This window comes from Rhincodon typus, chromosome 24 (genome assembly GCF_021869965.1).
Source record: "Rhincodon typus isolate 14 chromosome 24, sRhiTyp1.1, whole genome shotgun sequence".
NCBI classification, from domain to species: Eukaryota; Metazoa; Chordata; class Chondrichthyes; order Orectolobiformes; family Rhincodontidae; genus Rhincodon; species Rhincodon typus.
In genome coordinates, this window is record NC_063355.1 from 38,379,775 (window position 1) to 38,394,372 (window position 14,598).

The 14,598-nt window shown below is 42.7% G+C and overlaps 1 protein-coding gene across 1 annotated transcript in view; it reads left to right on the forward strand.

Moving 5' to 3' along the window:
• Window positions 1–3,878: 3,878 nt before the first annotated feature.
• Window positions 3,879–14,598, forward strand: part of wscd2 (WSC domain containing 2) — a 538,109-nt gene continuing 527,389 nt past the window's right edge. Inside the window, exon 1 of the mRNA XM_048611624.1 lies at window positions 3,879–3,920. The gene's annotated coding sequence lies outside the window, so the exon portion shown is untranslated. The remainder of the gene's footprint in view (window positions 3,921–14,598) is intronic.

Consider the following 14,598-nt stretch of genomic DNA (forward strand, 5'->3'; position numbering starts at 1 on the left):
AAACTTTTCGCGGCAAATTGGATAACATTGCACGTTGTCACCTTGCATTGTATTCCGTCTGTCATGTTCTTGCTCAATAAAACCATCATGTGTCCTTCAATGCATTTTCTGTGTTGACCTCACCACTGGCTAACCAACAAACTTTTGTATCGTCAGCGGACATGGATCTGTTACTCACAGCCTTGCTCACAAGTGCGTAAAAGAAAGAACAAGAGATTGAAGACATTGCTTCCTTTGAAGCCTGGCATGTTCCATACAGTGAAGCAAACAGGCTACACCCAACAAAGGAAAACCGAGAGGCAGTGAGTCTGAGGGAGGCTTAATGGGTGGAGCTGTTCAAGGTGATTCTAATCAATGCGGCAGTAACAACAAATAGGAATACTCAAAATCAGAGGAAAACTGAGATCGCAGAGGATTGCAGGACTGGAACAGGTTGCAGAGGATTAGGGTGTTTATCAAGAAGATGAGAATTTTAAACCAAAGAGAGCAAGGATACAGTTAAATTCTTAGAATTGCATCAGTTTTGTAGTTGGATTACACACAGCGAAAAATATATGTGATAATATAATGAACGGAACAAAATTACCACAAGGTGACCACAAATTATTACTGAGCTTATCTCCTTCTGTGTTTTTGCACAGTGCTGCAGCAATTATAAAAGCAAACAGAACATTAGGATGTTAGCTGGAGTCGCGGAAGAAAGGTCAACTGAAGTTGTGCTAAAAAAGTTTGCAATGCGTCCGTCAGACTGCACTGGAAACAAATTGTTTCATTCTAGTCCTCACCCTAGATCGAATCTTAAAAAAAAACAGCAATAAGAAGGAATCTAAGGCTGTGATTTGCAGAAAAAAGATACATCCAAACAAGGGTTATAATTGTGGGATATAATTGTGTAAAAAGCAGAATAGGTGTATTAAATGTCATGAGAAAGTGGCATTTTCCATACTATTTTCAGGATTGTTCTTCTCCCATTGTTCCTGCAACAAGAAAGGAAGTGTTACACGACCTGTTGCTGGCTAATTAGGTTGTGGACTTAAAAAGTAAGTGAACATTGAGGATGCAGTGACCACAAGATAATTAGGTTCAATCTCGGAATACAAAAGGAAATTGAACAAGCAAGAAACATGCCTGTAGTTATTCTCTGGTATCTTTTCAAATCTGTTTGTAATTCCGTTCCATTGAATAGATAAAAGTAAGTTATTGCCTGCTTAAAAAAAGACTGGTCTTTTTCTCTAAAAGAAGGAAAGTTGATCAATTGAACCATAAATCAGTAAAAAAAACGGAATACTTTGAAGACTGGTGGGATAAAGAAGGACAATAGGTTGAAGTCTGCACTAAGTCAAGTACCATTCTGTGTCACCAGTCTTTCTCTATGGCTGGATCAGAACTCTGGAACAGTTGTAGATGTGTCTGACCGCATTAACTGCAGCAGTTCTGGACACATGAAAACAAAGATCATCAGAGCAAGAGTAGGCCATTCTGCTCGTCGAGCCTGCTCCACCATTCAGTATGGTTATGGCTTATCATCCAATTCAGTCCCCTGTTCCTCCTATCTCCCCCATATCCCTTGATCCTTTCGCCACAAGAACTATATCTAAATCCATCTTGAAAATATTCAGTGTTTTGGCCTCAGCTGCTTTCTGTGGCTCACCACTACTTCCTCAAAGACAATAAATACAAACCCAGCTCATGTGTTCTCCGTGAGGGAATATTTTACAAGTTCTAGAATTTAAAATAAATAAACAGATATTGTTTGCAGGGCAGTAAATAAATTAAAAGTTCCAAAACAAACATAAAATTAAGAAGAACATTATGTGGAGGGTAAATACAAAGGCTGAGAGTGTGTAAGAGTGGGAAAAAAAAGGACAAAATTATAAAGGGCAGTAAGGACTTCTTAGGGGTAGAACGAGAATAGTCTGGGGTCAGATGGAAAAGAGACAGAAAGAAATACTCCAGCAGTGGTGAATAGGGAATGGCTGATATTAATGAAGTAAATTACTTTGAGCTTTCTGAGGGAGAGGGCTCTTGTGGTATAGTGGTAGTGTCCTTGCTTCTAATACAGATGTCCCAGATTCTAAGTTGCACCTGCTCCAGCGGTGTGTAGTAATGTCTCTGAACAGGCATGGTTAAGAAATTATATTGAGAAAGTTGTCTTTGAGACTGTAAAATCTCAAAGTTAACAAAGCTTGCTGTTGTTTTTATTCAAAGATGAACTATGCTCATAGAGTTTAAGTAGATAAATCTTATTCATCTGATGGTTTCCAGAAAAAAGATTAGGATAAATAGTAGACATCCTGGTGATTTTTAAAAGTATTGTTGTTTAAAGGCCCTGTGAGAGCATTGCAGGAAATAAACTGGGGTGAAGCTAGGCTAGCTGGCATGAGTACAGGAACAAGAATGTCTTGCTGCAATTATACAAAACATTGCTGAGGGCACACCTAGAATATTGTGTGCAGTCTTAGTCTCTTTAGGATGTCCTTGCCAGAGAGGGAGTCCAGCAAATGTTCACCAATTGATTCCTGGGAAGGTAGGTCTAACGTATGAGGAGAGATTGAGTTAGTTAAGATTATATTCACCGGAGTTTAGAAGAATGAGGGGGTCTCTGACAAAAGCCTATGAAATTCTAACAGGACTAGACAGGTTAGATGCAGGACCCAAAATGACAGCTTTCCTGCTCCTCTGGTGCTGCCTGGCCTGCTGTGTTCCTCCAGCTCCACACCTTGTTATCTCAGACTCCAGCATCAGCGGTTCCTATTATCTCTTAGATGCAGGAAGGATGATGCCAGTGATGGTGGAGTCCAGAACTAGGGGTCATATTTTAAGGATAAGGGGTAAACCTTTTAGGACTGAAATGAGGATGAATTCCTTCATCCAGAGAGTGGTCAGCCTATGAAATTCACTACCACAAAAAGTGTTTGAGGCCAAAGCATTATGTGTTTTCAAGAAAGAGAGAGGATGTAGCTCTTATGGCTAAAAGGGATCAAGGGGAATTGAGGAGTGTTGGGGGGGTGTTGGTGGAGGGATGGAATTAGAATACTGAGCTCAATGATATTGAATGGCGGAGCAGGCTCGAAGGGTCACATGGCCTACTCCTGCTTCTATCTTCCATGTTTCAAGTCTTAAGTTACTTTTAAATGACTGGGACTATAATATTGGATGAAGTTATGAAACATTTTCATTTATAAGTTATATTGGTGGAAGTTGAGGAGTTGGAAGAAATAATAGAAAGGGATAGATGAAGAGAAATGTGTTCAACGCAATTAATATGGAATTTTAAAGTGTATTTGACGTGATATCATACGATGACAACTTGAATTTACATGGCGGTTTTATCACAGTAAAATGTTCCACCATGCTTTGCAGCTGCAATGTCAATCATGATTTAACGCTAAGCCACAGATTAGGAACGCAAGCACAAAGCCTGGATGATAAGGTTGTTCATTGAAGAGTGATTTAAATGAAGTGAGAGAGGTAGAGAGGGTTGGGGAGGGAATCAGGAGATGAAGGCATGGCCATCAATGGTAAAATAACTCGGATAATGACTCCTGGAGTTAAAATGGGGAGATGTCGGAGATGCATTGTTGGAAGGCAGAAAGTAACTTGGCAAAGAACCTTTTCTTAGATTAATACATTCCTGTAAGTGGTGTTCCACTTGCTTATCTGTATTTCCCAGTGTTATTTTAACTGTAATGTCAAAATAGCAATCAAAAAATCCAGATGGGAAACTATGTACTTGTTAAGGTCATATCTACCAACATATGCACACAATAATCTGCATTTGTCACTTGAGGGAACAGTATCAAAATTTACAGATGACTCTAAACTGAGGGTTGGGGCAAATTGTGGCAAAGGGCACAGGAGTACATAGATGGAATGCTTGTGAGTGTGAACAATACGGCAAACAAAAAGGCAAGGGAGAGGTGAGAAATCCTTTTATTCCTGAGTTGTGATGATCCTGAATTATTGTCTGGAAGCGTGATGAAAGTAAATTCAACAGTAACTTTCCAAAGGGGAATTGAATATATACTTGGAAAGGGGGAAACAAATTGCAGGGCAATAGCAAAAGAATAGATGAGTAGGACTAATTGGAGAACTGGGACAAGTATGATGGGCTGAATGGTCCCTTTTGTATGCTGAATGATTCTGTGCTTATTGGTGGACTGATAGCAGATGCAGTTTGTTGTAGTAAAATGTGAAGATCTATGTTTCTGGAAGAATATGAGAGAATTAAACTTAAAATTTTAAACAAAGCAAGGGAACAGATGGGTAAGTCATTAAAGGTAGCAAGGTTGTTAGCTATGACCATAGAAGGCATAGAGCTTGTTATCTATCATTGTTTGAATGTCACGGTTAAAATAACACTGGGAAATTGAGGCAATATTGCACAGATATTGAAGTTTCGCAGTGCTATAATTAGGTGTCAGGCCTCACTAGGATAGCGAACTGGAAATCAAGTTATATTATTCCCAGAGTTATCACAAAAGTGAAAGACTTTATCAAAGTATGCAAAATTCCCCAACTTATCTGTTTGTTTAAACCCAGAAAGCATGGGCCAAGAAATACTGCTTGTTACAAATAAATACATTTTAGCTATGGGTAAACAATTATAAATGTTGACGTATATCACTATTTGTTAGAACTATAGAGATAGTAAGAACTGCTGATGCTGGAGTCTGAGACAACACAGTGTGGAGCCGAAGGAACACAGCAGGCCAGGCAGCATCAGAGAAACAGGAAGGCTGACGTTTCGGGTTGGAACCCTTCTTCAGAAAAAGGGTCTGAAGAAGGGTCCCGACCCGAAACGTCAGCTTTCCTGCTCCTCTGATGCAGCCTGGCCTGCTGTGTTCCTCCAGCTCCATACTGTGTTGTTAGAACTATAGCCCCCCTTACAAATTTACATGCATACAAACAGACACAGACAGACAAAAATAATTGGTATTATGAATGGAGGGGAAGGCAGTTCAATGGTACCTGTCCATAGCTTTCATTGAGATAATCCTTTTGATGACTAGGGCTTGATGTTCTCTAATCTCTCATCCCCAGTTACTTTTTACCTCCTTGTCAGAGGCACAGAGCATCGGGTAAAGCAATTGCAACATCACTTCGTTACTATCTAAAAGCCACAGCTTATAGCAGCTCATAATTGAAAATAAACTGGCTTTCTTCAGGCTTCAGTTACTTTCTGATGCAGAGAGAGAGAGAGATAAACACCACCTCTCCTTCTGGAAGTCCAAATGCTTCTGACCACAGCGTTTACACCACAAGCTGTTTAACTACCTGGGAGCCAATCACATAGTTATTGGCAGTCTGATGGCGCTTTGCATCGACAACTGGTCACTGCTCCACAAACCAATCAGCTACTTATTGCCAGTCAAATCTCACTTTGTACACACCTCGTGGTGCCAGCCTATTTGTAACTAAGCCTCCCCCACTGGTTGAAAAAGCAGCAGTGTAAACACCACTTACAATCAATGTCAGTAACTTGCTTTTAAAATGTGCAGGAATCCCTTCCACCGTCCTTGCATTTGCCCAAGTAGTTCTTTTCCCATTTCAGTTGACAATCAAAATTACAGGGAAGCAAAAAGGTAGTCTTTACATGGGCCACAGTTGAAGTATTGTATATTGTTTTGGGCACCCCCTTTATAGAGAAAGGTAAAAACTCTTGAAAAGATGAATGATTAATAGACTGGGATGTTAGAAGAGATAAGAGATGGGGGCAGCACGGTGGCTCAGTGGTTAGCACTGCTGCTTCACAGCGCCAGGAACCCAGGTTCGATTTCACCCTCGGGCAACTGTCTGTGTGGAGTTTGCACATTCTCCCTGTGTCTGCGTGGCTTTCCTCCCACAATCCAAAGATGTGCAGGTTAGGTGGATTGGCCATGCTAAATTGCCCTGTAGTGTTCAGGGATGTGTAGATTAGGTGGGTGAAAGGAGGATGTGTCTGGGTGGGATGCTGTGAGGGTCAGTGTGGACTTGTTGGTCTGAAGGGCCTGTTTCCACACTGTAGGGCTTCTATGAATTTCTATGAAAATAACTGGCACTGATATGATGGGCTGAATGGTTTCATTCTGCAATATGTCAGTTGATGCAGGTCCATGGCTCAGTGAAAAAGAGAGTCTTCAGGTTATACAGGTGTTCTCCATGGTATTGGCCCTACCCAGGATCCTGCTGTTTATTAAGGTTCATGATACTGTAAATGGTAAGATATTGGCTCAGATCAAACAGTGGTAATGATGATAAAACTAACAAGTCACTGTCATTACATAACTGAAGCTATCAGAAAAGTTGGGAGTGTGCAAGTCTGTAGAATAATCCAGAATTGCTTGCAGCAATTCTGCGCTTCTCCAGTGGGTGCACTGTTGAGATTACCTCCAGACTTTAACCCCTAAAGAATCACAGAACATCTTGTTTAAAATGTTTGTCTCCTTGTCAAAACGCTTGAGGAGGTTTCATCTTGTTACATGAGATTTTTGAAAAACTTGGTATTAACTTCACCATTGGCCCTGGAAAACTTGATTTTATATTTGTGGAATAACATATTTCTGGATGTTAAAAATCATATATTTTAAATTTTCGTTCAGTTCGTCTTTATCCTAAGGCTGCCTTGTTGAGTAAGGCAATGAAAGGTGTTCTCACTGCCTTCAGTATTGTAACACTTTACTGAATACAGCTCTCTACTGTAGTATCTAAGCCCTTCTCTTTTCATACTTCTCTCTGGCTTGATCTTCTGCCCTACTCTGTCAGACTAACATTGTCAATTAAAATCACCGCCACTGCATGTTTTGTTATACTATACAATCTACAGTGCTGTGACCTCTACCACAGAAGCATTGTTTGATTGACTAGAGCCTGGTGTGCAGTGGTGTACCAGATGGATCAATGCTGAATCTTTTTGAGCGTCATGAGGTTGGCAACAATATGAGAGGGATGATCGGTAAGGTATAGGGTGACACAAACAATGGCTGGCTGGTTGACAGTGAAGAGGGAGGCATTAGGTTTACAGGAGGATATCAACAGATTGATCAGAAGGAATTTAAACCTGATAGGTGTGAGATGATGCACTTTAGAAGAAGTTAGAAGACAAGGGAGTAGTCAATGAATGGCAAGACACTGGGAAGCTCAAGAGGAACTTGGGGTACTTGACTACAGATCCCTGAAGGTGGCAGGGAAGGTTAATAGGGTGATTAAGAAGGCATATAAGGTACTTGTCTTTATAAGTCATGGTGTATATTGTAAGAGTAGGAGGCCATGTTGGAGCTGAACAGACAATGGTTAGGCCACAACTAGAGTATTGTGTGTAAATTGGAACACCGGACTATAGGAAGAATGTGATTGCACTGGAGGAAGTGCAGAGGAGATTCACCAGGATGAACTCAGGTTGTTTTCTTTAGAGCAGAGAAGGTTGAGCAGGGACCTGATAGAGGTGTATAAGATTATGAGGGGCATGGACAAGGTGAATTAAAAGCGGCAGTTTCCCCTTAGGCGTAGGGTCAATAACAAGGGGACAAAATTTTAAATTGAAAAGCAGGAGGTTTAGAGGGGAGTTGAGGGTGATGGGTGTCTGGAATGCACTGCCTAAGAGGTTGGCGAAGGTGGGAAAGCTCACAACCTTTAAAAGGTATTTGGATGAGCACTTGAAGTGTCACAACATTCAAGGCTATGGCTCTAGTGTGGGAAATTGGATCTAGTGTGTGTAGTAGAATATTTTTGGCAGTACAAACTTGATGGGCTGAAGGGCATCTTCTGTATATTCTGATTCTAGTTCCGAATGCACAGTAGCCAGAGTGGGGGGGCTTGAGTCCTGTTCCGTTGACACCAATCTGGTCCCCACTGGCAGTCTAGCCAGCTGAGCCACTCAGTCACCACCAGAGGATTTCGATAGCAACATGTAGTTCATCATTCCTGTTGTAGCCCACACCTATGAACAGTGATGGAAAAGACTGCAATTATAATCCCATCAAGTGGTTGACCGGAAATCTCTGTTGCTCTTGCCACCTGCTATTGGTTGATGTCGGAATGATTTGCAGGTTGATATTCAACTTGTTTAGCTGCAATTCCTTACTTACATATCTGCCTTGGCCATTGGGGTGGGACATGAACACGGATTTTCTGACACAGAGATAGAGATGCTACACACTGTTGTACAGGTGAGGCAATGGCCTAGTGGTATTATTGCTGGACTGTTAATCCAGAGACCCAAACAACTTTCTAGGCACCCAGTTCAAATCCTACCAGGGCAGATGGTGGAATTTGAATTCAATAAATATCTGGAATTAAGAATCTAATGATGACTGTGAATTGACTGTCAGGAAAAACCCATCTGGTTCACTAATGCTGTTTTGGGAAGGAAACTGCCATCCTTACCTGGTCTGGCCTACATGTGACTCCAGAGCCACAGCAATGTAGATGACTTTTAACTGCCCTCTGAGCAATTAGGGATGGGCAATAAATGCTGCCTGGACAGCGACGCCCTCATCCCGTGAGTGAATAAAAGAAAAAGGAGAACCTGCACCTCCAATTAGGGCATACGTTTAACATCACAACAATCCAGCAAAAGGAAGGTGAATGGCTGAACAATGATATACTTTGTTTAGACCTATTGGAACAAAGTCTATAAGAAGATAATATCAAGCTGAGGGGTAAAGCTTTATTGAGCTGAAACTCCTTTTCTCATCCTTAGCTGTTCAAATCCAGGAGCTGACTGGTTCAAATCCTCGCAGTGGAATGGTGATTAGGTCTTTGTGTGTATACATACGTGCTGGTGTAGTTTTTAACAAATTCATGTCAGAAAACCAGTGCAAGTTTTATATTTGTGTATATTTCGGGCTGTTTTAAGTTTAATTGATACTGTGATTTACTGGGGCCCGGTGGAATCTAGCACATTTCATATTGTGTGCAATAAGATCGCAGAATCCCTACAGTGCAGATGGAGGCCAGTCAGCCTGTTGAGTATGCACTGACCCTCTGAACAGCATCCCACCCAGAACCACTCCTCCACTGTATCCCCGTAACCCTGCATTTATCATGGCCAATCCACCCAACCTGCACATCTTTGGACTGTGGGAGGAAATCGGAGCACTCAGAGGAAACCCACATGGACACGGGGAGAATGTGCAAACTCCACACAGACAGGCTGGAGAAAAAGCTTCCACTCCTGATTTCTACCTACTGAAATCTTCACATGAGTAGCATTACGCCAGTCGAGAAAAGTATATTGGAAACAGCGGTGAATGAATGTAAGAGTGTTATCGACTTTCCCATTACCACTGTTATGATTAGGGTTGCCAAAACACCAGGTTAGGTGTGGAGACTCTAGGATAAGATGAACCTCTAGTGAGAACATGAGAATTTAGAGAAAAGTCACAAGAATGTTAAAAATCAATGTGTATTGTTTTAATTTTCTTCAAGCTTCTTTCGGTTATTGGAAGTTACAATATTTGTCTTCAAGCTTCTTTCAGTTATTGGATGTTACAATATTTGAAATTGAATGATTCTTGAGTGTCAAGCAGCCATTTTTCCAATCGAGTGCAGTTAGTACAGTCTAGAGTTGGCCTAGTGCATCAATAGGTTGTAAGTGTCAGGTAGGTATTTGTGAGCAGGACTCCAGGTCATGTGATGAAACCTCCAGGTAGACGTTGCCACAGAGATGCCAACCCATTTACTTCACTCTGGAGGCTCCCAAGTTAACGAAATGATTGCAGATTGTGCAATTGCTGTGCAGGAAACATCGCAGCTCAGCACTTTTGATTGCACAGGGGCACCAAAAACAATTCCCACACTTCACCCCCTCACAAGTGAGACGTAGGTAACTTCCCACAAATGCAGAGCGACACACTCTGCCCTGCTGCTTCTGATCTCCCAACTGCTTTGATGAGTCACTGTCTGGTGACAGAATTGTTCTTCTCAATGCAACCTTCTGGTTGTTAGGAGAGTTAGATTTGTTTCTGGGGTATTTTGAGAGGAGCAGCACAGTTAAGTCCTTATAGCAGATGGTGATCAGACATTTATAGCGCAAACAAGACCTCACTCCTCTGCACCAGATTTCCCATTAATGAATGTAGTTTTCGGCTTGTCTACGTTTTAGAGTCGAGGTGAGAGGAGACATTTTACTAGCTATATGAAGACTAAGCCTAAGGAAAGGGGTCTGTTAGTTCCTCTAGACAACAAGCTAAAACTCATCAAAGAAACCTTTTTTTTAAAAGAAAGGTTCATGCTTCTTATGTTTTGGGGAAGGATGGGATTGAGTTTTAATAAGGCATGTGTTGGTTCTGGCTTGATGGGTAGCACTGACCCTTCTGCATTAGGCGATTGTGGGTTCAAATCCCATACTGGCAACTTTGAACAAGCTCAGCTGAAGCTGCACAGTTGAGCTGTAAGGAAGTATTTCGCTGTTAAACATGTCCATTTTGAATGAAACCTTCAAACCAAAGCTGTGTCTGCTCTCTGACGTCGAGTGTAAGAGATTCCCTGACATGAATTTGAAAAGAGAAGGGGCAATTCTTTCCTGTGACCTGGCCAATTATTTATCTTTCACCACATGATAGCAAACAGATTATTTGGCCGACATCACTTCCGCTGTTTGTGGGATCCTGCTGTGCACAAATTTCCTGCACTTCTTACATTGCAACAGTACAACTGGACTTCATTTCACTGTAAAGCAATTGGGGACATCGAGGGATTGTGGAAAGTGGTGTCTAAATGCATCTTTTTTTACTTATCTGACAGTATCTCTATCTATATTGACAGTAAATGGCAACAAAAACACTTGTTTTTGTTTTCTATTTATTATTCTTTCCATCAAGTTTTCCTTCTGGGGCAACAATGTTTACTTCAAACATATAGACATAGCTGAACTGTCCTTCATTGTTCGAGGGATAGAGTTTAAAAGCAGGGAGGTTATGCTGCAGAGATAGTAGGAACTGCAGATGCTGGAAAATCTGAGACAACAAGGTGCAGAGCTGGATGAACACAGCAGGTCAAGCAGCATCATAGGAGCAGTAAGCCTTACTGCTCCTATGATGCAGCTTGGCCTGCTGTGTTCATCCAGCTCTGCATCTTGTTGTCTCAGGTTATGCTGCAGCTGTACAGGGTGCTGGTGAGGCCACACCTGGAGTACTGCGTACAGTTTTGGTCTCCTTACTTGAGAAAGGATGTGCTGGCAGTGGAGGGGGTGCAGAGGAGGTTCACTAGGTTGACTCTGGAATTGAGAGGGTTAGCTTATGAGGAGAGATTGAGTAGACTGGCACTGTACTCACTGGAATTTAGAAAAATGAAGGGGAATCTTATAGAAACATATAAAATTATGAAGGGAATAGATAATGTAGAAGCAGGCAGGTTGTTTCTACTGGCAGGTGAAACTAGAACTCAGAAGCATAGCCTCAAAATCAGGGGGAGCAGATGTATGACTGAGGTCAGGAGGAACTTTTTCATCCTAAGGGTTGTGCAATCTGTGGAATTCCCTGCCCAGTGAAGCAGTTAAGGCTACCTCGCTGAATGTTTTTCAGGCAAAGATAGGTCGATTTTTGAACATTAAAGGAATTAAGGGTCATGGTGAGTGGGCACATAAGTGGAGCTGATCCAGGAAAAGGTCAGCCACGATCTTATTGAATGGCAGAGCAGGCTCAATGGGCCAGATGGCCTACTCCTATTTCTTACAGTCTAATGTAACTGCTTGATTGATTGTCATATATATTTATTACAAATACAGTGAAAAGTGTTGATTAAAGTCGCCACTCTCTTAAAATACAGAAAATAAACCAAAACACAGAATACAAAGCCAGAAAAATAAAACAACAACGTTCGCCTTATCTCGATAGCATTAGGTAGTCTTTGGATCAGCTCCTGATTCTAGCTTAGCAATGGGCTCCTCTACCCCGATGCTCAAGTCCCTGCGGCTAAACCAATGATGTTGCTGAAACTGCGCTTCACCACGCTACTGCCGCTGGTACAAAGGGTTGCCACTCTCCGGCACCATCCTGCCTCCACCAACACTGCTACCACCCTGAGTTCACACTGGGCTGACCTCGCTGATGTCATTGCCACCTGTGCCACAGGGTCCCGTGCTGGAACCAAACTCACTGCCTGATGATGTTACCCAGCAAGGTAATGAAACAACGAACCAGCTCGGTGAGCCAACCAACCACATCACTGCCGCCCCTGCTCTCAGGTGCTGGAAGCTCTTTACTGACCTGGAAGTAATTCTTCATATGTCTGACAAATACGGTAAGGTTCTGAACACAAATTTTTTTAAAAATTCATTCACAGGATAAGGGCATTGCAAACCAGCTATCCTTAATTGTCCAGAGGGTAGTTATGAGTCAACCACATTGCTGTGGGTCTGGGGTCACAGGTAGACCAGACCAGGTAAGGATGGCAGTTTCCTTCCCTAAAAGGGATTAATGAACCAGATGGGTTTTTCCTGACAATCAACAATGGATTCATGGTCATCATTAGACTCTTAATTCCAGATTTTTTTTTAATGAATTCAAATTTCACTATCTGTCATGGCAGGATTCGAACCCGGGACCCAGAGCGTTATCTGGGTCTCTGGATTAACAGTCCAGCGATAATACCATTGCCTTCTCACTGAAGCTGGCATCATTGTTGATGCATTTGTTGACGCTTTGGTTGGCCTTGGGTCGAGTTGTAACACGATTTTATGCAGAAGCACTTCACCCACTAAATCTGTGGACGTGGTGACTTCGTCATTACTCCTCCCTCCCACTGGTCCAAAGGTTTTAACCCAGGTCCACTAGCAGGTTGCCCAGGATGTGCTCCATCAGTTCTGAGATTGTCACCTCTGTGGTCAGAATGTGTGGGGAGTGGAAGTTATTCTGTGAAGAGACAGGTTAGCCTGAGCCAAGCCGGACACCCAACCCCTCAGTGTTTTGGGGCCAAGACTCTCACATCACCCGCACCCCCTCCCAGTCTCACTCCCTCTTTCCACAGGAGAAACTTACAGCCAAAAACCCCCAAAAGCGAGAAAGCAAACTTCAGCCAGACTCCCGTGACACCATAGCAACCTGGCAGTACCTCTGCCATTAGGTCTTAAGGCCTGTAATATCAACAATATCTTGAAGTTTGACTCCATCAGTACCGAGGGATCTTCTGTATTCAGTGAGAGTGGAGTGGTCCAGTTGAAACTTTAACGCTCATCCACTCAAGATAACTGAGGAAACAAATAACTTCCAGCTATCACATAGCACTTTGCAACCATGGGATGGTGTCAAAATGTAGTTTATAATTTGTGCAATTAGTGAATCATTTGGAATCACTACCTGAGAGGGCTGAGGATGCCCAATCATTGAGAATGTCCAAGGTCACGATCAACAGATTTTATTTGCCTCGGAGAGACTCGGATTAAATTGAGAGAGCGGAGTTGATATTGACGATCTCCCATGATCCATTTGAAGTAGGCAGCAGGCCCAAGGGGCTGTTTGGTCACTGTTGACCCTATTTCATTGCTTCAAAAGTTTGTCTTCAGTGCAGAAGCAGGCCATTCAGCCCAACAAGCCCACACCAGCTCTCCGAAGAGCATCCCACTGAGATCCATCCCCCTGCTTTATCCCTGCACTTCTCATGGCTAATCCATCTAATCTGCCCAGTTTTGGACAGTGGAAGGAAACCGGAGCACCTGGAAAAAAACTAATGCAGATGCAGGGAGAACGTGCAAGCTCCATGCAGGCAGTCACCTGAGGGCAGGATCAAACCTGGGTCCATGGCACTGTGAGGCAGCAGTGCTAACCACTATGGCACCATGCCCAATGCTACACTGTCCCTTAGCAAAGTTCTTCTCTCCACCCTGGATTTGAATTCACTCTTTGACCTATTTTGGAGTTGGCAATCGAACTGAGGGTGACGTGATAATGACCAGTTGTCTTGGATACACCATAAGGAATGTGTTCACTGTTTTAACCTGCTTTGTGTTTGGGAAGAACGTTCACTGATGGACTAACAGACAGACTAACGATAAATCAGAGCACCCTCCCCAGATGGTTCTGTGGTCGGTCTAAAGACATCGCTGCACCATCTGACCCCGTCATAAGGTTGGGGAGAGACTGCAACGCTACAAGTTTAGTCTCTTCACAACACTTGTCGGAGGATTTTGTTTATCAACCAGCTGAATTAGGTTGCTAGGCAACGCAGCAAGCCAGTCTTGTGCCCAAGTCTCTGTCAGGCTAGCTGATTGTTCAAGTGCTCTATTTTCTGTTGAATGCATTTGTACAACCATACAAAATCAGAGCGGGAATGCACCATTCGGCCCCTCAAGCCTGCTCCACTATTCAATAAGACCTTGGCTGATATGTTTGGGCCTTGAATTTCACATTCCATACAGGGGAGGTGATGGCCTAGTGGTATTATGGCTGGACTGTTCATCCAGAGACTCAGACAATGTTTTGGGGACCTGGGTTTGAATCCCACCATGGCAGATGGTGGAAATTGAATTCAATAAATATCTGGAGTTAAGAATCTAATGATGACCATGAGTCCATTGCCCATTGCCCATTGTTGGGGAAAAACCCATCTGGTTCACTAAGGTCCTTTAGGGAAGGAAACTGCCATCCTTACCTGGTCTGGCCTACATGTGACTCCAGGCCC